This window comes from Talpa occidentalis, unplaced genomic scaffold (genome assembly GCF_014898055.3).
Source record: "Talpa occidentalis isolate TD23 unplaced genomic scaffold, MPIMG_talOcc4v2.1 talOcc4.3, whole genome shotgun sequence".
NCBI lineage: Eukaryota > Metazoa > Chordata > Mammalia > Eulipotyphla > Talpidae > Talpa > Talpa occidentalis.
In genome coordinates this window covers 62,234,015-62,255,001 of record NW_023603184.1, presented here as the reverse complement: position 1 = coordinate 62,255,001, position 20,987 = coordinate 62,234,015, and the positions used below count along the sequence as shown (strand labels likewise).

The 20,987-nt window shown below is 42.8% G+C and overlaps 1 long non-coding RNA gene across 1 annotated transcript in view; it reads left to right on the top strand.

Moving 5' to 3' along the window:
* The first annotated feature begins 7,476 nt into the window (after positions 1 to 7,476).
* The window catches only part of LOC119255738 (uncharacterized), a 42,548-nt gene continuing 29,037 nt past the window's right edge, over positions 7,477 to 20,987 (top strand). Inside the window, exon 1 of the long non-coding RNA XR_008553528.1 lies at positions 7,477 to 7,610. This is a non-coding gene — a long non-coding RNA (uncharacterized LOC119255738). The remainder of the gene's footprint in view (positions 7,611 to 20,987) is intronic.

The window sequence follows — 20,987 nt, the reverse complement described above, 5'->3', positions numbered from 1 at the left end:
CCTAATAAACCTGTTCTTTAAATATAACTGATGTCTCTGTCTCACGGAGAAACGCCTGGGAAACTTGCCGGGTGCCGCTGAAACGGGAGCTCTGGTGAAACCTTTCCCAGAGTGAACCCAAGGACCCGCAACTCCACAAAACTCCATCAGAACTAATGCTGCAGAGGCTGTGGCTAGTTTCACAGTGCTGTGCTTAACCCCTTGTGCCACCAGGGAAGCCCTTGATTTGTATTTTTCTAATGAGCACCTTTTCTTACGCCTCTTTGTCAACTGTTTACCTTTTTTATGGTGAGGTGCCAGCTCATGTATTTTGCCCACTTTTTAATTGTGTTCATTGTTTTCTTATTGTCAAGTTTTGCATTCTTTCTACAGTTTCAATAGAAGTTCTTAAGCACATGTGCCATTTGCAAATATTTTCCCCAAGTAGGTGGCTTGTCTTTTCATCTTCAAGGCTTTGAAGCGATTCCCTGGGTGTTTGAGAAGCACTGGCTGTCCTGCTGGGTGTCATGTAGCTTCAGAAGAGAGGTCAGTTAGCACAGACAACTTCACAGTCACTACTTGTAGCCATGCAGAACAGTCCTGGCATTTCATCAGACACAGAGAAATGTTTGTAAGAGAAAATAAAACAAAAGAACTAACTAAAGGATCTTGTAAGTAGCTGCTGTCTTATATGAACCTTAAGGATAAGTAAGATTTTAGATAGAGAGAATGAGATGGAATTAAACTGATTAAGAGCGTATGAACAACTGTCCCAGCATAAACATAATCTTGGCTCTTGGAAAGATAGGAGGAAGGTAAAACTATGTTAATACAGAATAACAATCAAAATTAGGGCCCGTGATACATATTTTGGATAACATCTTAAAACTTCAGATGTTGTTAAGCATGAAAATGCTTTTTTTACTCTGCATATATTTTGGTATTCTCTGGGTACTTTTACTGAGATCACCCGACATCCACCCTTTATGAGAGTCATGGACTCTTGGAGTGACAGGGTAATACAGGGAGGACACAGGCTAAAGTGGCTTTCAGAACCATCACTGGCATCATGAACTTGTTTCAAGTTCATCTGAAGAACAAATTCACACAGAGGTGAAAGCCATAGCCCCTTCACTCAGCATTTGCCAAACACATTGAATCACATGTAATCTCATAATAAGCCATAATCTGCTACAAAAAAGGGCCATTGTCAAGACTGCCTGAGAAATATTTCTACTGATTCCTCTGAGGCTCCCATCTTGTGCCCATTCATTCTGTCCCTAAAACTCTTGGTAAGGTCAGGTCTATGGAAACTGCTAGTAAACCTGGTGGCAGTTCCCAGATGGACATTTGCACTTTGGCTATTTGATACCATTTAAACCTGACTGTACCCAATATCCTAATACCCAATATCCTTAAAATAAAACGTGTGCTGAAGTTCCATTAACAGCACCAAGAAAATGTAGGGAAGGTGAGGTATCTTACCTTTAATTACACTGCATAGAGTCTCATAAATCTGAAATATTGGGAAAGGCATGCATATGCCCTCAGGGCCCTGGACAGGGAATGGCAGACAGAGAGGAAAGCTTTCACCTGGACATGAGAAGAAAGAGACAAGTAGAGCGGGCTGATTGTGGGCTCTGCCCATCCCTGGTGGCTCCAATGGCCAACCGATTCCATGTGAATATTTCCCTCATCACATCTTTTGCTGTAAAAGTCTTCGGGACATAAAGAGAAGCAAGAGCACCTTTACAGCCCTTTGGGGAAGTGCCCTCCACAGTGGGGTCATTCATCACAATATCAAGAACTAAGTTTCAAGAGAAGTGAACATTGTATTCAAGAAATAAGATGCCTGCTGTCTGCATTTTATTCCCCATCAATACCAAACAAACATTTTCCATTTCACTCAGCTGTTCTGAATTCCAAGCTGGGAGTCCTTTTTAAGATCCACAATTAATCACCTGACAGAAGGCAAGCAGGAGGTGTGGGTGGGAAATGAGGAAGTGGAGTTGGTAGATGTGTGGCAGTGGAATCTGCAAGGAAACACACAATTATAGCTGCTTGAGGGGCTCACACTGTGGGCAATGATTTCCATTTACCTACAGGCCTCTGTTCCTTTGAATGGAAGCAGCAGGAAAACAAGGGGATGGGATAAGTGATTGTCCACATTTGACACACTCTCGGCTGCCCCAACTCCTCAGTCTGTGTTGGCCATGCAGTTTGGGGGGCAGAAGTCAGAGAAAATGTGATTACGAGTTTTTATTTTCAAGTTATGACATATGTGCCTGGAAGAAGAGGAGCACTCCTGGGCCCAGCCCAAGGCAGCCCTTCATCTTATCATTTAATATCTCATCCGCTCACGTCAGCAGGGAGTGTGAGCACCTGGAATCACCCCACCAGTCCCTAAACATAAAGACTCCGTTTGCATCCCTCTCTTACTGTTTTCTTCCTCTGCCTCTCTCTGTGACGAGCAGATAGATGGGCATGCTTTCAAATTGCCTATTTAGGGAGACAAAAATTCTAACATCTACTAACTTCCTGTGTCTCTTAGGAAGATATTTTTTTATTTAGGTTTTTTCTTTCTCCTTCTGCAACAATGTTGAAATTATGGAGATTATAGTGTTTTTTCCCTGTTTCTTTTTGTGTTGCAAGAACAGCAGGGTGGGCTAGGGAGAGTGAAACAATGGGACAGGCACACCCTGACCCATTTTTAAATGAGGAAAAGACAGATTTGTCGTAAAAGGACATTTGTCTCAGAGCACAGGCCCAGCGGAGCAATCGCTGTCTTCAAGAGAATCTCTCGTTGCTTGTCCAGAAAGAGAGCCAAGGAAGATGGGAATGAGATGCCTGCTTCACAGTTACCGGGGAAACATTCAGAAGTGAAGGGTGCTCAGTTTCATTGCAATTCTGGACCCTAATTTGAGTTCAGCAGAAAGCAACCAAGCAGACTCCACCTACTGATATTTTTTGTACTTATTTCTCCTTAACCCCAGAGATGCCGCCCAAATCCCATCCTCAGGGAAACCGATTTGAGCCTTTTCTCAGTTTCCTGCCAGGTGACCTTGTTTCAAACTGTTTTTTTTTTTTTTTTTTTTTTTAAAAAAAGCTGGTGGTATGGTTTTTGGCTCCTGTGCCGTAAGGAAGTGGGCCCACATTCATCAAAAGTCAAAGGGGATGTGTAATACTTTCTTATTTTTGTTTGCTTTCTTTTGTTTGATTTCAATTGATCAAAATACTAGTTGGTCATATACTTAATCATGCTGTTGTAGAGCAACCCCGATACAAAACGGGGTGCCTGACTGTGGGTCCTCACCCGCGCATTTAAAAGGACTTATTAATGCTTTACTGTAGGCACATGTGAAAGGTTAATAAAGGTTTATTTACAAGGGAAGGGGAAATGAGGAAATGTACAGTTTAGGGAGAAAAGTGGGAGACAAAGTTTTAAATGAGTCTTACCAGATCTGTGGATCAGGAATACCAAAATGGTGCTCTAAGAGCTGGCCAAGAGCCAGGAGCTGTGTAGCCAGGAGGCAAGCGACAGCCAGCCCCCCAAGGCCCACGTGTTTGCTTTTTATATCTAACCTGGCTGCTTAACTCCACCCTCAGGTCCCAGCCACCCTTTCCTTGGTGGTGATGGGATTTGTCTTTCCCAATGTCTTGATGGCTTTAGTCTGGAGTGGGGGTAGAGTCCACAAAGCCTATATGGGATTAGTTCAGGACATCCTTTCCCCCTAACAATGCCACAGTAGTTTATTAGGCACCCATTACATGCAGATCATTTTGGTAGTTCTGGGGATGTAAAGATGAATAAGGCATAGTGTCTGTCCTTAGAAGCTCCAAATACAGAAGAATCCCTGACATTCACAAGAGAAGCATCGTTAAAACTTTTGAGATTGATTCCATAGCCTATTACTCCTCCCCATACATGAATAAGTTAAAACTGAAAAATTAATCTCATTCAGGTCCTTTATAATGCATAGAGTCATTAATTAATTAAGCTATTAATTAATTCAACAAATATTTATCGAGCATCTACTAAGTGTCAGGAACTCTCATGAAATTTACATTTATGCCAGATAGTGATAAAGGCAGTGAAGAATAAGCTCTGTTAAGGGGATATAGAGAGATATAGGGCAGTCAGGAGAGGCCTCTTTGTTATGGTGACATTTGCAAAGAGAAGGAGTGAGCCTTATAGCTATCTGGGGAACTCCTAACTGCAGAGGCCCTGAAGCAGAATGAGCTGGGTGCTGTTCAAATGAGCCAGGAAGCAGGCTGTCATTACAAGAGGAGGGGAGGTTAAGTGATGATGAAAGGGAAGGAGAAATGTAGGCCTATCACAAAGGGTACATGGTTGTGATGGGGTATTTTTTGGTCTGTGGGTTTGGAGTGCAGGCCCTTGGGTTCACTCTGGGAAAGGTGTTGTTACAGGGCAGGGAGAGGGGCAGCCCAGACCCCACAAACCTGCCTGCTCTAAATGAGTTCTGCCATCCGCCGCATCAACACAAAACATGAGACTTTAATGGGAAGGAAATTTAATACAATTAAGAAACAAGACAGGAAAGTCAAAGAATCTAGTTTCTAAATCAAACACCCAAAGTTACCCGTCCCCTTGTGGGTAAAAGTCCACCCAAGTGGGATTGGCCCAGAGCAAGGCCCCAAAGCTGCCCCAAGTCTAAAGCATCTTCCAGCGGGGACCCACAGAAAAGGGTCAGAAATAACCAGACAAGTCCGGAAGGAAAAGAGCAAAATCAAAATTAAGATAAAAGCTGCCATTGTCACCTCCCCACAGGTCTCTCCCCAACATCTGTGTCACCCAGTCCAGGACCAAAAGGCAAGCGCAGTTTCTTCACGTGTCTCTCCATTCCATGTGCCTCCTCCAGGTCTCTTTCTGGCTCCATCCTGCTTCCTTCCTTCCTCAGTCTCATCTGCAGCTTCTTCTCTCTGCTCAGCACCACCCTCCATCTGGGTGGGGCAGGGAACCTGGAACCTCCCCCTTTCCTGGGGACCACCCTGTTACAATCCCCCCTTTTAATTTTTATTCCACCTTATCTATGGTGGCACAGATCTTGGGCTGCTCCTCCCCCTGCCCTGTAACAGTGTCCCCAGAGCTCCCTTTTTAGCAGCACGTGGTGAGTTTCCCAGGCGAGTTTCTCCATGAAACAGAGACATCAGTTATATTTAAAGAGCAGGTTTATTAGAGAGGGGATAGGGCAGTAAAAAATACTTTCATAGACACAAATGGGGAAGAGCTGCCCCAAAGGGACAGGTTTGCTGAGAGGCCTGCGTGGTCATAGACGGGCGGCCATGAGGAGAGCGGCCTCTGCTGAGGGAGGTCAGTGAGAAGAAATCCCGGCATGGGCATGGTACATGGTCTTGATGGAGTTTTGTAGAGTGCGGGGTCCTTGGGCTCACTCGGAAAGGTGTCCCCAGAGCTCCCCGTTTCAGCGACACGCAGCGAGTTCCCCAAGCGAGCTTCTCCACGAGACAGAGATGTTAGTTATATTTAAATGGCAGGTTTATTAGGGAAAGGGACAGGTTTGCTGAGCGAGTCCTGCATGGTCACAGGCGGGTGGCCTTGAGGAGAGCGGCCTCCGCTGAGGGAGGTCAGTGAAGAGAAGCCCTGGCAGGTACAGGTCACAGGCAGGCAGGAGGCTGCTGCCCTGCAGAGGAGAGAGTTGGTGGAAAGAGGCACCTGCATAGTCACAGGTGGGCAGTGGGAGTGCTGCCCGGAGCCTGTGCAGAGACTGCCCTGATATAGTCCCCTTCTGTTTGGGAGGGGTCACTCCTCGTGGAGTGGCCTGTTTGTTGCTGATTTGGGATAACTGGGCAAAACCAGGAAGGGACTGGAGATTCCAGGGTGGGTCCAATCTCCATATCTTTCCCCTCAGGCCTGTGCTCCACTCCCTGTACCATCTGATCCAGCTTGGGCCTCATGCCTTGTGATAAGGGTCTGGTGCCTGAGGGTCACGACCTCTACAAGCTGGGTTAATGGTCCTGTTATTCTCCTTAACCCCCACCTCCTTGTGAGTCTGGTTCTGGTCTTGGGGCGCCTCCTTTCCAGTCTTTCTATTCTTGTCCTCCATCTGTGTCCCTGCAGAGGGAGAGGGTTGGTGACAGGAAGAACCTGCATAGTCACAGGTGGGCAGAAAGACTGTTGCCCCATTATGGGGACAGAGTTAGGTTTTATCATCTTCAGGGAGGGGCTCATCTTTGTGGGTGGATGGTTTGTGCCCCTGACACTCCCTATAGCAGGCTGATAGTTTCTGGGTGTTGCGCCTCCTTATGTGGGCATTGATGCCTAAGGGCCTTGGTTTCTATAACTGGGTTAATGGATTATGCTAATCCCCTCTACTTCTACCTCCTTGTGTGAGTTAAGTTCTTGACCTTGTATCTCCTTTCCAGTTTTTCTTTTCGTATCCTCCATCAGTTACGTAGGTCCTGGCAAGGATTTTGGAATTGATAGTAGCTAAAAAACCTAAAATCAGATGAATAGAATATAATAAGTGTTTCTTAATATAATATTACAGTATAATAAAAAATTACTATCTGTTTCCAAACTTAATGACCCTGTATAAAGAACGAGGTGGGCAGCTTGTGGTTGGTTTTGCATAGACGACAGGCATAATCCAGCTTTTGAAGGGGTTCAGAGTATGCCACCCTAAAATATGCCACTCTGGCATAAGGATATTTTGAGTTAAAGATAACTGGAGTAAAAGCAGGGCAGGGCAGTTCTTAATCACTGGAGACAACTCTAGATGCTTATCAGTGCCAGAGGAATCTACATAAGAAATCTTGTTAAAACAACCTTTATCTTCCATTATTTCCCCCACATATTTAACTTCTCACAATTGCTGCCTCTGAAAGCTCAGCCCCTTTCCTTTGTCTTGTCACTTCTCTAAGATTTTAAGATTCCATATAGCCCCAAGCTCTAAGAACCATTTGCTACTCATCACTGAATTTGTTACCCTGTGACAAAGGGATACCCAGGGACCCCAAACTAACAGGGTGCATGCTCTCAAACAGGGTCCTGCCATCTGCCACATAAAAACAGAGGAAGCACACTCAGTGTGATAAATCTTTAATAGAATTAGTGTGCATAGAGAGGGAAGAGAAGAGAGGATAACAGTTTCCCCATAAAATTACCCATCCTCTCGTGGGCAAATGCCCAGTCAAATAGGGTTGGCCTGAGGCCAGGCTGCTGAAACCCAAAAGCTTGCCCCTAGTCTAAGGTACCTTCCAGCAAGAAACCACTGTAAGGGGCCAAAGGGACCAGGCAAGTCTGGGACAAAAGGAGAGATGAAGAGATACAAATCAAGGTATGTCTGTGATTGTGAGCCGCCACTCCACCGACCCTTCCCAGGAGTCAGGCTGCAGATCAATGCACAGGAACTGTTACAGGGGGGTCCCCAGGGAAAGGGGAGGTTCCAGGTTCTCTGCCCCACCCAAAGGAGGGTGGAGCTGAGCAGAGAGGAGGAGAAGCTGGAGGAGAGACTGAGGCTGAAAGGAAGAAGGATGGAGAGCAAGAAGGAGACCAGAGAAGGCACATGGAGCAGAGAGCCATGTGAAGAACTGCACTTGCTTCTCCATCCTGGGCTGGTGGTAACAGATGTGGGTGAGAGAGCCGTGGCGAGGTGACAATGGCAGCTTTTATCTTGGTTTTGATTTTGCTCTTTTCCTCCCGGACTTGTTTGACTGTTTCTGATCCTTTTCTATGGTTTCCCACCGGAAGGTGCTTTAGACTTGTGACAGGGTTTTGGGCCTTGCTTTGGGCCACCCCTGTTTGGCTGGACATTTACCCAAGAGGGGATGGGTAACTTTAGGTGCTTGATTTGGAAACCATATTCTTTACCTTTTCTGTATTGCACACTAATTGTATTAAAGTTCCTTCCCATGGAAGGTCTTATGTACTAGATAATGTTTTGTCTTGATGCGGTGGATTATAGAACCTATTTAGAGCAGGCAGGTTTGGGGGTTCTGGGGTGCACCTCTGCCTGTCCTATAACACTAAGTCCTGTTTGAGCTGGTGGACTAAATCCTGCCTGAACAATTTGGCCCACCACACTGACCGTTCCGTGCCATGCTAGACTAAAAGGTTAGATCCTGCTATTGGTTATCTCACAATTGTCTAGGAGGGAGAAGGCAGACTGCATGGGAGTTAAAATGTAACCTGTCTGAGCATTCCCAGGCATGGCCCTACAAAGAACAAGCTATCACACTACCTCCTTCTTCCCCTGTGTGGACCTACCCTTTCAATATCTCCTCCAGGCTCCCTGCAGGAGCCAGGTTATAGTCTCCTCATCCACACTGCCTCCCTCATGAATGAGTCTCTCTAATAAAGCCTTGCCTAATTCAGCCTAACCTAGTGCCTTCTGGCAAATTCTTTCCCTAGAGGGATGAAGACCCAATCTTTTGGGTTGGTGTCCTGTACCAGTCAGCCTGAGATGCCTTGGGGAGTAAGTATAAAGTGAGGAGGGACCAAGCTCTAGGTCACTCCGCAGCTTAGAGTTGGGAGGATGAGGAGGAACCTGGAAAAAGGACTGAGAATGAATAGCAATGTTTAAGGAGCACCAAGAAAAAATGAAGTCCTGAATGCCAAATGAAGTGAGCGTTCAAGGAGCTAATGATAATCTTGACATAAATGCTGTGAATTTGACTTACGGCAAACACTTCTGTTTCTTTTTTCATGTTTTTTTCCCAGTCCTAAAGCTGACTTTCATGTCTGCATGTGTTGAGAACTTGTGGTAGATTTTTTTCATTAAAGAAATATTTTCAAAGCTTCATAAAATTTACTACATGTGCTAATTAGAGAACAGAAGAGTGTGTGTTGAGATGGATGGCTAGGCTTTGGGCTAGGGTGTGTCTCTCATGTTGATCTGCCAACATTTATATTTCACATTTACAGCTAAGCAAAAAGACTCTTCTGTATATCATTGACCTTTGGATCTGATAACATAGAATTGAAATTGCAAAATTTAAACTCATAAATGCCTAGAACCGACAACAAAGAGTTGTAGGGGACATGAGAGAGGAATATGTCCAATTTGGGCACAGAATATAGGAATAGTCAATTTTGCTTTCTGTGTGGCTTATTTATTTATAACCTGCTTTGTTCCCAACTGTAATCTTCCAGCAGGTAAAATCTGTGTCTAAAATCCTCATTGTTTGCAGACACTTAAACTAAGTGCCTGGGGGTGTAACAAAGAAAAAAAATAAAAGCAGGAATCTTCTAGTTGACACACTTGGTCAATATATAGATGTTGTGCATTCCTGAAAGCTTTAATTTTTCAAAAATATAGTCAATTACACTCTGAGGCCATGGGCTAATGTTTGAATAAACTGGGATATTTTATACATACATCCATAATTGTGGTATCTTTGGAAAAACTCACCCAATGATAGATTGGAGCTAAGGACTGACTACCTATCTACACATGGCATATGCCAGTCAAAAGTCTGTCAAAACTGGGGCCTCCCTGGTGGTATACAGGGGTTAAGCACAGCACTATGAATCTATTTGCAGCCTCCACAGCATGAGTTCGGTTCCCAGCTGGTTAGGGAGCTAACCCACATGGCGCAGCAGACCTCTCCTGTCTCGACTGCTGCTCCCCTCAGCAGTGTATTTCAGTAGGTCTGCCTGTTCTATTCCCCACTCTGCCTCTGGTGAATCCTCTCACCCCCTGTACCTCAGGCCTGTATGCCAGTTCTTGTATGCATAAATAAATAAATCTCTAAAAAAAAGTTTGTCAAAATTCACATTCAATTCAGTTAACTACCTAAGTGAGTCTTGTAAACAGTTGAGTTTGTAGTCATTAACCCACAGGGGTTATTTGACATAAAATTTATTACAACTTGAAGTTTCTTTTAATACAACACCATATGGTTCACTTTTAAACATTTTTAGAGATTAGAAAATTAAGCCCTTTTCTGTGTGCTACATTATTTTGGACGCTAATTTGGATGGTGTGTAAAATTTCACTTAAATTATTTTTAATATGTTGAAATAAGTTTTGGTCTGTCAGAATAAGTCACCTTTTCTGTATTGAAGTTTTTTATATGCCAGGTACTGTTAAGAGATGGAGATTAGAAAGAAATAAATTTCTTTGACTGCCATCATGATCCAGTGGGAAGATAAACACAAAAGCAGACAATTAAGATCCAGTGGAATAAGTTCTAGGACAAAGATAGCCCAAGAATTGAATGCTTTGGGGTCATAGAGTAGAGGAACCACTAACTTCATGTAATGCAGAGTGCCCCTGAGGGTAACTCCTAAGCTTCTTTGCCCTTAATTGTTGAGTGAATATCTTGTAACTTACTTAACATCATTCCATTTTTGTTTGGTGTCTCCATTGTTGGAGACAATGGGAGAGAGAGGAAGAACGGAAGGAGGAAGATAGAAAGAAGAGTGGGAGAGAAGGAAATTTGAAAGGATATATTTTAATATGGTTCTTGGAGACAGGTTTCTAAAATAGCTCTAGAGCCTGTTTAGTAAAGAGTGGCCTGGTCTTTAGCATTGCTATATGCAGTAGATGGAATAAGTCATTTATAATCTCTGATTTCAGGGTGTATGTCTAATAATCAGCCATTGTTTTACATTAGTCTCAGGGCTCCTCCTATGAACTACAGAACATAGAAAATTATTTGAGTGACTTTTTTCTCAAGTCTTCCTAAGGTGGTATGAAAGTAATGCCGTTCTATATGCATAGAAGAGAAATTAATTTCATGTAAGTAGGGTGCCTTAATGCATTTGGGCTTAATTCTCTACTTTGTTGCCTTTTTTAAAAAGCAGTAAGTGTCTTTTAATAATACTTCCTAATCAACCCAATATATCAATGCATCACTTCAATATGGAACTGTTACAATTTTTTTTTTTTTAAATTGGTACACTGCTGCTGTATTTCCCATCCCTTGGAGATTAGAAATCCATATTGTGACTGAGGAATCTAGGGTACCAGGTCATTGTATATCTCTCTTCTCTCTGTGATATAAATCTAGCTAGAGTTATAGGGTTTGGGTTATGTGGATTATTGCTGTTGACACTGGCTAAGGTTGACACTCATAATTTTTGTAGGTTCTGCTTCCTTGAAAATTAAAATATTAGTGGTCACAAGAAAATAACAAAGAACACTGGTGACATATGAAGATTTTAGGGTGAGTTTTCTGCTAGAATGGCCAGTAGTCCCACTTAGTCTATCAAAGAGAATTATGAACTTGAACTCAATCCCAGCTGCACTGATACCTCCAGGAAATCATGGTTTTTAGAGAAAGAATAAAAATAGCAGTCAAAAAGTAAATGGAAGCTACCCATGACTGAGTAACTATTGTATACATTACTTTAAAGAGCTCCACAAAAGCTCCTAATCAAGTCTTGTTTTCCATCTAACGATGAGTTAGGTTCCTTGCATAAAATCCAGGACTATTAAGTGGCAGAGGTGGGTTCCAGACAAATGCCTCCATGTCCTTTATGACCTGTCTCTATGTACCTTTCCATGGTGACATAAGGGAGTTAAGCTTGTGCTTCTCCAGGGGATATTTTCTTGGTGAGTTGCCCCCTTATCTCTTTCTGTTCCTTTGGCTGACCCAAAGCAATAGTATTGAATCTAGAAGACGTTTCTGAGGGATCTCCCACTCACTGCCTTTGGTTGATCCAATAATAAATTGACAGGAGACAGATTAGCAAGAGAAAAAACAAATTTGATTTTGTGTGCACGGAGGTCCATAAGATATGGAACCCAGTAAAAGAAAAATAGCCAGTTTTTAGAGGTTTTATACAAAAACAGCATTATTACATCTGTGAAGAATAGGTAGGACAAAGACATTTTTAAAAGTTGTGTCTTGGGCATATAGTGAGCTGAGCAGAACTATTGATAGTTTAGAGAAGTCTCCACCCCTGCCTCTGATGCTGAGGACATCTCCCTCTCTGTGAGGTAGGCTGCTTTTCACAGAGAGAGTTAGGTCCTGGCTTCAAAGGATGAGAGAGAAGGGCTGGAGAGAATTTCTTCTTTTGGGAGAAAAGGTGTTTAAGGGTATCATTTATTCATTGACTGTTTCTTTAATTTGAAATAATCACTTTTCTATATTTGAACATCTGGGAGCAGCCAATCTGGGACCCAGCACTTTTCAGGGTGGAGAAATGACAAGAACCCAACAGACTCCAGACCTGTCAATGTGCAACAAAGACTAGACAAGTATGGTGTTAGATAGACTGAGACTTGGAGTGGACAAAGGCACCCAGGGGATCTACTCCAGTCACCCTGAGTTTTAAACTGAAGGAATGATCCTACTCTACACCAAGTATAAGGCCTGATGCTGCCTTGTTCATAACTGGTGCAGTGGCCAGCAGAGAAGGGAGGAAGCATAGCCTATATATCCCTACCCCTAGTTGCTGCTTTGTTGGGGAAGGGCTGGTGCCAGGGGGAGGGGAACAAACATGTGCTCAGATATTTTGTAGCAAACATTTGTTTTGAAATAGTATCTTGAAAGCAGTCAGTGCTCTGCATGCATCCTCTGAGATCCATTTTAATGTTTGTATACAATTATCTCCCAAATTTGGTGAGTTCTAGCTTGATTTCAAGTACGGTCTTCAGGCCAGTGGAGTGATTCCTGCAGAGTCAGAGTGTCTGATAGTCTACCTCATCCCTGGATAGCCCCTGCCAGTGATCAGCAGGGGCAAGATCTTGGAGGTCCAGCTCCCCAAACTGGGAGAGACAGGTGGGAGTGAATCCACACTCCTGATTTCCCCTGCAGGATATGCTTAAGCTGCTTCTGCTGGCTGTTGCTTGTATGAAATCTCACCTTCACTTGATTTCTCCTTCTCTCTATCTGTCTCTTCCCTGTCTCTCTGTCTCTCTGTCTCTCTCTCACACACACACATGTTTCTCCTTAATAAATACGGACCCTTATTTGCTTGTGACCCTTGTTTCAGAGTCTGCTCTGGGGACCTCTCCCAAGGTATGCGGCATTTGTGCTTATATGTTACATATTTATATAGCATCATGTCAGAAACTTATGGGTAGTTGTGTTGATGCGAAAAAGAACTTAGTGTTTGGAACTAGATGAATCTTGCTTAAATGCAAACTGAAGCACTGTTGCTTGAAGTTGTAGGGCCAGGAGGTACCCCCTGCTCCAGCCCGCCCCTTGTTTGTTTTATAACCTGCAAGATGTCAATAATGATTCTTAAATTGGAGGAGTCAATTCAAACTGGAGAATATAAAATATTTAAAGCAACTCGGACTCAAAGGTACTACTTATTATAACCCCACACAAAATAAGTTGGGAGACATTCTGCTCCCAAGACAATGATGAAGAAAGGGCATTTAAAATATAATTTTCATTTTAGTATATTTTTGGAGAGATCTCTTTCATGCAAAGGAAAGAAAGGATCCCCACAGCCTTTGCCTTCACTAAAAAAATCCCTTCCTGCTTGAGTAGAATATTGTTGCTGCCAACTTGCTCTCACCCTCAGGAGGCACTGTGGTCTATGGACAGAGAAATAAATATTTCTGTTTGTTTCTTCATTTAGTAGATGTCAGTCCTGCATTGATCTTGGCTATTTCCCTCAAAGGGATGCATGGAGAAGCAGTTTTCACAGCCCAGATAAATATTAAAGCCATATTTAGTTCCCCGAAGTGAGCAGGACTGAGGAGACAAACGGTGCCATCACTGAAGACTGCGTTTGAAGGACCTGCCATCAAAGCGACCCACACAAAAACTCTAAAAAGTGCGCCTTGCAGAAAATTCGATGACCCGTCATCTTCCTTTGGACTTTCCTAGTGTGGGTTGGACTGAGTGCTGCATCATTTCTGTCCCTCAAATCCCAAAATGCTTCTTTCCCTGACTCTGGTAATATTCTATTCTCAGAAGCGTGTGGGTTTGATTTTTCCTGTGTTTTATAAAGAATTGAAACTCTCTCTCCAGTGTGGTATGGGCTTTGCGTTGGCACATGTCTGTGCAAGAGGAGGCTGAGCCAACCCTGTGCCTTTATCCCAGAGGACCCCATCTTTGATAAGTGCTAAGGGGTCATTTCTTACCTTCTGTTTATTCCAAACACAAAGTTCTTTTTCTGCCTTGGTTTTGTTGATGAGAAATAATCAAGCTGAATGTAATCAGGAAGGCATTCATTTAAGAATAGGAACCCGACTGAAGGCAGATCCACGGTATCTATAGGGCCTGGGCAGGGTGGATTGTTAAAGGACAGGGGAGGCAAATGGCCTGCGGTGAGGTCATTGGTGATGGCACTTTTGGATTGGTTCCCCAGTCCATACATCTGTCGCTGACGAGTGCGCACGAGTCTTTAGAGAGAATGGTGCAGGGCAGGAGCCTGTGTGTAATCAGCAGATGTCTCCTCTTTCCTGTCATCACCAATTGCTGATGCATCACTAAAGGTTGGTTTATTTTCATCTGAATTCTCAACGTGGCAGTTAGAGACAAGATGGCGTCTGTTTGACTCAAAACAGGTTCGACAGTTCATACTATTTTCTCTGCCTGGAATTTTTACTCCTCCTGTTATCCCTACACCTGTCTGTTGTTTGGGGATCAGCTACTCATACTGCAAGATGCAGCTTTAGAACATCTCCTCTAATTAGCCTTTCTTGCCTCTAATTAGTCTTGTCCTCATCTCCTATAGCTCTGGCCCTGTGTAGAATTCCATTGTGGCAGCTGAAATAGGCTAGTGCCAGGGACTATCATTTGATAAGGACAGGAATCAAGACTTAACCTATTTTGGATCCTGTGGTGCCGGGCACATACTGTGCACTCATTACATGCCAGAGAAGCAGATGTCAGACAGAATGGGAAATAAAATATAACCCTGCCTTCCAGAATGAGAAGCACTTCTGCATTCCAATTCTATAGGGAGGGGTATTTCTCTCTGTTTTGTTGACTGATGTTTCCAATCCCCTAGAACAGTGCCTGAAACATAGTAGACCCTCAATAAATATGTTATGAATGAAGGAACTCCTTCACTTAATTATGTGTAAAGTCCTCTCACTGATGGGTCCTTTTGACATTAAAGCATGAGAAATTGATGGCTTTGGAATGCCAAATCAGAATGAGGCATCCTTATATAAAGGCAAATATTTCTGAAAAAATATAATGGAGATAATTTAAATCTTGGTCTAACCAGAAACAAGGGAAACCCTTGTTTAAAGTTTTTCAAAGGTTTGGGTTGGTGAGAATCTTTTATGGTGTCATTCAACCAGACCAAGAAAATGCTTTCGAGCTCCAACACTTGCTCTAAGAAGTGCTATAGCAGACCAGTTCTCAGAAGCCTCTGAAAATACGCATTGAGCTGTGGATTGTTTTATCCCACTTAGGGAGTTAACTAGAAAATGTCTTTCTGATTGGAAGTCATTTCTGCTCTTCCTGGGTTGTTAGGTACTTCATCACATGGCTAGATTTTGTCTTCTTGTTCTTTCTTTATCCTGAAAGGTTTAACAGAGGACACTAAAACCTTCAGTGTGTGGCTTCAACAACAGGCTGTGTCATTGGAGTAATTCCTGAAAGATCTATGGCTGGCACCTCTGCAGGGACTGTTGATGACAAAGTAGAATGATATCCTGAGATCCTAGCACAGTTTTAACTCCAAGACAGTTAAAGAATTGCAAAAGATAATTGCACTCCAAGACTAGAAAAATTAATGAGATTAAACAAAATCTGAAACCCTTACCTGGAAGTTTTATTTATTTTTTTTACAGGTTTGAAAAATTTTACTTTATTTAATTATTGTGTTATTTTTATTGGGGCCATGATTCTGTATGACTCAGATAGAGAGGTTCACTCTTCTCCCCATGTTTGTAATCCCTTCACATGGTGGTGTGATGTGATAGGACACCCACAGTCCTCCACCATGTCCACTGGAACTTCTCTAAACTTTGCTCTCCATCCTTTTTCTCCCGCCTCACTCCTGTTATCAGATTCCTGGGGTTTGTTTGGTTTAGTTTTATTTTTAGTTTTACTTTGTTTAGTGTTTTAGAAATTACTGTTTAGACTTATATTTTGTGAAGTCAGTTTAGGATGCTCACTCTTAGAAAAAATAGAATAAACTTCTCCATTCAATTTAGATAATCAAGTTAAATTTGCTCCATAGAGACAAATTAGTGGAAGAAAGACAGGGAAGGAATTTAGGAGAAACTGGAAGCTGGCATGTGTGGTTGGAGAGGACATGGGGAAGGCACCAGTGAGGGAGAGAAGATAGGAAGTAAATCACAGATATCCCCGAGAAGAGGAGAGGAGAGATGTTGGCTAGGCAGGGTCTTACAAGTGCTTGCCACATAAGCAGCAGGTGTTTCCCAGCCTCTTCTCTGTTTTTCTCTGTCAGAAACCTGGAGGAGCACGTATTCGTGCAAGGTAGAGAGAACATGACAAGAAAGGAAATTAAACTTAGCAGGTCCAGTGGGTGGTGGCCTAAAGGACTGGTGAAAGTAGGTAGTCCTCAGTGTGCATTCCCAAGTGTCCTCCCTTCCCCACCTGGCCCTCCAGCTGCCTGTCAGCCGCTGAGACCCGGGAGACACATCCATTAGGATTTCTACCCAGGAGGCCTGTGCATCACTGTGGGATCCTGGGGATGATGGTTTGCAGTTAAGCTGTCCCTGGGGGCTCTGCAGATTTAGTGATTCACCCTCCTGGAAAGTGTGACTGTATTAATATTGATAACCCTGAGAAAGGGGTTATTGTAAAAATGGAATCATAGAACAGTCACTTTTGCTGTCTCAACCTATTTGCATCAATGCTCTAGAGGGGTGCACGGGTATTTTATATTTTAGCATTGCTTCTTTGTGAGCAAAAGAAAAGAAGTTATGTTCCTTGAAATGAGATCTTGATTTTTCAAAGCAGAATCGATAGGCTGCCTCATTTCAGAGCAGAGAGAAGATGCTGCAATTGGTCTGGAACATACTAATCGACAGCACAGTGGATTCCCCTTTATCTCTCATTCTGTCCCAATGAGGAAGTGCAGTGGTGAGCCCGAACGAAGCCCAGGGTCTTTTCTTACCACCTACACTCTCATCCATCCATATCCTCTTTCAACCACAGAGTGCTTGACCTCCCAGGCCCTCATGAACTCTTAAGAGTGGTTCTCATTCTTTTTTGCATGATGACTCTGGAACTCTTGACTGACAGGGCTGGTGAATAGTGAAGCTGGGATTTGAGTCTGGGATTTTCTTACTCCAGAGGCTGCACATTTAGCATGTAGGCTTTCTTACCCATTTGTTAATTATACATTCATAATTGAATAAACCAACCAACATTTCTGCTTCAATACTGTACAAAGAAGGAGTTAGGATAGTCTATTCATCAGGGCTTTTCTAAGGAAAAAGAACCAATAATAAATGCGTTCATATTTATGTTATTAAACTTGTTTTATTATATTTCTGTTATTAAATATTATATTATGAATTTATTACTATTACTATTATAGTAACATATGTGAGATATGCTATAAAATATGGCTTTCATAAATTGCCATGTGTCTGTATGTGTCACGTGATTATGGAAGCTGAGAATCCCATCATCTGCTATCTGAAAGCTGGAGGGTCTGGAGAGCTGGTGATATAATTCATCGTAGCCTGAGAACCTGAGAATCAGGGGGCTGATGGTGTCAGTCCTGCTCTGAGTCTGAGGGCCCCAAAGGAGGGACACCTATGTCTATGGGAAGGAGAAATGAGTGTCCCAGCTTTAGTAGAAAAAGAAAATTAGCCCTTCTTCCCTGTTTTTTTTTTTTTTTTTTCTCTTAAGGACCTCAATGGATGGGATGCTGACTCCCACATTGGTGAGGGCAATCTTGACTCTACTGATTCAAATGGAGATTGCTTTTCCAGAAATACTCTCATACGCATATCATGAAATAAATATCTCACCAGCTATCTGGTTATCACTTAGTCCAGAATAGTTGGCACACAATTACCATGATAGACACAGTTGCAAACATTTAGTGTGCTGGTGGAGTGTCGATTAAATACATTCTTTGAAATGGGTGAGTGATGAGGTTGTGGACATGGAAAGGGTGCTTAAAATGTGGGGGTGACACTGCCAAGCATTTGCTGTGACTCTGACTGCTTCCTTGAGCTTGGGGGACTCCGTATCAGCATGTGTCTGATGTGGTTTGCAAAGCAGAATATGCTGTTCTTTTCCATTGGAAAGCCAGGTATTTCAGAGTGGTGCTGTTACTACAGCATCTTCCTATAGTCTTCCTCTCCTCCCACCCCTATTTTTTAGGAGATAGCTTTATATTGTGGAAGTTGATGGGCTGGGAATGGAAATCCCCTTCTTCATTTGCAGTTTACCAACCTGGACATTTTAAGGGAGCGATTGCTCTGCAGGGGACCTCCTGCTGCCTGGGTGTGAGTCCTGGCTGTGTTACCAGAAACGTGACTTCAGGCAGGTTCCTTACCTATTCTGTCCCTCAGCTTCCACAACTGTAAAATGGGGTTGATAATAACTATAATGCCTTATATAAACCCACAGAGTTTATATGATAGATAAGTGAGTTTGTGTATGAATTGTTTCAAGGGTGGGTGTCTACTCCATAAGTTCTATGTAGATGTTCATTGTCTAAGTTCTCTCTTCCCCAGTAAAAATCACATGATTATGCCTTCTCAACCCTTCTTAATCTCCACTCCTCTTAATTGGCAGTGTTGATATGAATTGTTAATATTTTATGGCTGTTGCTTTCAACCAAGGGCAATTTGCTCCAGGGGATATTTGTTAATGTCTGAAAATAGCTTTCTTGTTGTTAAAACTGGGGGTGGGTGGTGTTCTTTGCACCTAGTATGCAGGAGATGGGGAGGCTGCTGAATATTGCATAGTGCCCAGCTCAGATCCCAAGTCACCCAGTCCACCTGCCAACAGCACTCGACTTTATGGATGCGGGGCCTGTAGCTCAGCCCTGGGAATTTACCGCTGTGAAATACGGAATGGTGTGTCCTTCCCCCCTCCCCACAGCCCCTCCATCCTCCTCTATCTCTACCATGGATGCTCACTTCTCTTTTCACTGGGGTATTTATAGTTGACAACCTCTACTTGATATTTCATCTTTATTTCTTCCTTCAGGAATTTATCAGCATTCAGGCTTTTGTGGGGATGTGGGGAAAAGGAGCTACCTCATCAAGTGACATTTTATTAAGTGGTTCCACTTTAGAGCTCTCTTTAGAGCTGCCAGAAGCAGATGGATGATAGAGAACCAGCTCTGGTTTGGAGTTCAGAGTCCTGGAATCAACAGTCATTTAAGAGTCATTGTTTCCATTCCTAAAATTCCGAATTGCCCAGGGCATGTTCTCTGCAAGTAAGTCCTGTGTGAGTTTCAATAGACTCTCTGATGAGAGAGGGTTTGGTGGGGAAGGGTCTTTTTTCCTTAATGGAGCCCCTGGCAAATTGGGGGCTACTGTGTCACAGACGAGGAGAAGGGTTATTTAGATCATTTTAGAAACTGTCTTTGGACCTAGCTGGGAAAAATTCCATAGCTACAAGTACTTGCTCTCTAGAGATACGTAATTTATCTGAATAATTGTAACAATTCCTGTTGGCTCTCTGTAAACATTTTCTGAAGGTTCTGAGTTCTACCTATTTTATTTTGACAAGTGTCAAGAGAAGTGATCACGAGCATTATGGTGTTATCCAAAATCTTCTCAGTAGATGTTCTAGTAATTAGGTGTGTATGCAGAGGAAGTGCCATTAGAGTAAAATGTGTCATTACTCGTTGTTGACTCTAGCAATGGTTTGCATTTGTGTAAAGTTTGGTATGGTATTAATCCTTTCTTTAATGTTTGACTGACCATTTTTCCATTTTCTTAAAGCTCTTCAACCATCTCTCCTATTTAGAAACTGCCACATTCCTTTCATAGATGACTTATGGTTTTGGAATGAGAAATACAAGCAGGAAGGAATTTTCCCCAAAAGTAACCCAGTATTTTATTTCAGGATTATAGAGTGTTATTGAATATGAACGCAATGTGCCTGTAACCTCTTGGCACCCACATTATATTAAAAAATGTTCATTTGATAAAGCTTCAGATATGAACCATGAGTCAGGGCAATTTTTCACAGCCTTTGTACAGGCTTCTTATGACAGCAATAAATACCTAAATACCAGTTTAATAATTGGATTCTGACAAGTTTGCAATTGTTGCCACACATCACCAAAACTCTTTATTCAGCACCTCTAAGGAAAAAAAAAATCAGAGGATGTTTTTGTGGGAGACATTCTTAAGTCAAGAGTGGGGGAAAAAAAGACAGAAAACAAATGCAGCCTAATTCTGAGTCTTTTATTTAAGTGTTTTCGTTTCATTGGGAGAAGGAAGTGAGGCTGTCCTGTATTATACAGACAGTTGGTTAGGGGGAAAAGGATGTTCCAAATAAAGCTAATTCCATACAGGCTTTGTGGACTCCACCCCCACCCCAGGCCAAAGCCAAAGACACTGGGAACTCCAAATCCCATCACCACCAAAGGGAAGGTGGCTGGGACCTGAGGGTGGGGTTAAGCAGCCAGGTTGGTATAAAGCCAGACACGTGGGCTTTGGAGGGTCCCCCATTTTGGCTCCCCACCAGCTCGCAGCGTCCGGCCAGCTCTGAGAGTGCCTTTGGGTTTCCAGGTCGGCGGATCGGGTAGGACGCATTAAAGACTTTATTTCCCTGTTTTCTCCCTGAGTTGTACATTTTCCTTATTTCCTTTTCCCTTGTATATAAACCTTTTATTAACCTTTTATGTGTGCCTGTAGTGGAGTATTCATAAGTCCCTTGTAAGCGCGCGGGTGAGGACCCACAGCCAGGCAACCCGTTCAATATTGGGGCTGCCCTATAAGAAGTCCTCTGTTGAAATGTTGGGACCATCTCTTCGTGTCTTTATGACCTTGAAAACTATTTAGTCACAGCTTTAAAACTTTTGCATGTAGTGATTTTGTAAGGATGAAATGAGATAATGCACACTGACATTCTTATATAGGTTACTGGAACATAAGTCAGTGCTTAAGAAATTGTACTAATAACTTGTCTGGTGAAGGAAATGTATAATTTATATG